Genomic DNA, 1,797 nt, shown 5'->3' on the forward strand with positions numbered 1-1,797 from the left:
GGGTTTAGGTGTTGAGGTTGCCGACAAGTCTTCTGTTGGTGTGCCCTCACTGGTGCCCAGCCACCCCCAGCCAGCCTCCATCTCCCCTTCTGCATTCTCGTGTACAGGCTCCTCTAAAGTGTGGCTGTTCTCCGGGGCATCTTGTGTGTATTCTGCCTCGACAATTTTTCACTCTCTGGGCTCACGGTTGAGGATGCTTCCTCATTACCCCACCAACTAGTAGTAGTCGACTGAGAGTCATCTTCAGGCAAATTTGTAGTGGTTGAAGTGTCGGGGGAGGCAGTTGTTGTGTACTCATCATACTCATACAAAGGGGCACCCGTTGTTGTAGGAGAGTCAGTGGTGGTTGAACTTTCGTATTGGTTCGACTGGTTGTATTGGCTCATCATACCTAGTCCCATTTTCATCCTCTACAACACCCTCTTCTTCCATTTTTGAATAATCATACTCTATCAGCTGGGTTTTTACCTGTCCATGTCAAGTTATTAATGTTCCAAAACATTATCATTCTGGTCCTCTATTAAAAATACCGAGAATTTTTTTTTTTATGCTAAAAGGACTGTCACCCTCAAAATTCCTAAAACCATACCCAAAATCCAAAGGTAAAGTATTAGCATCTATTATAAAATAGATAACATCCTTTTCCACATTTATACATGCAGTATACAAAATTACAATAAAAAAAATATATTTAATCAATGCAGATACATTTTAAACCCCACCACCCCTCTCCCTCTGATTCATAAAAAAAACCAGGTAATCCTTTGCAACTAAACTTACCGTTAGGACATTCTTGTAGTACTCAATTTTCGCTCTTACTGGGAAGGGCTTGTTACGGAAGTCTCGCAAACATCCTCCTAGCTGTTGGCTCAGCCCGTCGCTAGAATCAAAGAAATTAAATTTTAAGCAGGAAGTGAATATCTAATGAATATCTAATTATCTGAATGTGATATGTGGTTTTCTTATGAGATCCGTAAGTTTCTCTTCATCACTCATATGAAGTAATAAGATTTTATTCATAATACCTAAACTGTAATTGTTATAAAGATAGCATACAGGAGGACTACACCATCAGATGAAATCACTTCACTTGAAAGAAGTGATGAACAAACTCTTCTAAATGGACAAACTTCCACAAAGTTTTCCACATAAAACAAATGGCCTCCTAACCCTACCCATGCTGATTGTCATATTTCCCTAGCTGTCCTTTTGCATAGTTTAAGTAAAAGAAAAATAACTATCAATAACTTATACAGATGGTACACTGTTAATATACTTACTGTTCATGATCGTAGACTTTAGTCCCATCGTTGACCATAGCCATAACATAGGGTTGTGCGCTTGTTGTCATTATCAAAGGAATCAAAGAACACGCCCAACCCATTCCACTTGTCTGAGCTACCAAAAAACAGGGCCCTCAACTCCTGGTTTGTCTGTGAACCAGATTGCCTGGAAGCCAAAGAAAAAGGTCATAAATTGAGTACTCACTTCAATGGCACTTGCCCAACACATGTTGGTCTCAGTATACAAGTGTCATTTTAGATTTTCTATTTATAACAACTGTAAAAGAGACAATACAAATTTTCTAAATCAAATTACACTTACCAAGCCATCAGCACTATTCTCCCTCTGCCAGTCACTCGGAACACAACATCGACTTCCCACCATTCAAAGTTGTAGGATTCTGGTCCAGATCTGACCTTTCTGACTCCGCAGAGATGGAGTGATTCTCACGCTTCTCGCTCGCAATTGCATCTGGAAAAATATAATTGGAAATAGAGCATCTATTACAAAAAG

General features: G+C 39.5%; 1 pseudogene; it reads right to left on the reverse strand.

The window, feature by feature from the left end:
* LOC119591622 overlaps positions 1 to 1,797 on the reverse strand; it is a 9,025-nt pseudogene that overhangs the window by 6,863 nt on the left and 365 nt on the right.

The sequence above is a fragment of the Penaeus monodon genome, chromosome 29 (assembly GCF_015228065.2).
Source record: "Penaeus monodon isolate SGIC_2016 chromosome 29, NSTDA_Pmon_1, whole genome shotgun sequence".
NCBI classification, from domain to species: Eukaryota; Metazoa; Arthropoda; class Malacostraca; order Decapoda; family Penaeidae; genus Penaeus; species Penaeus monodon.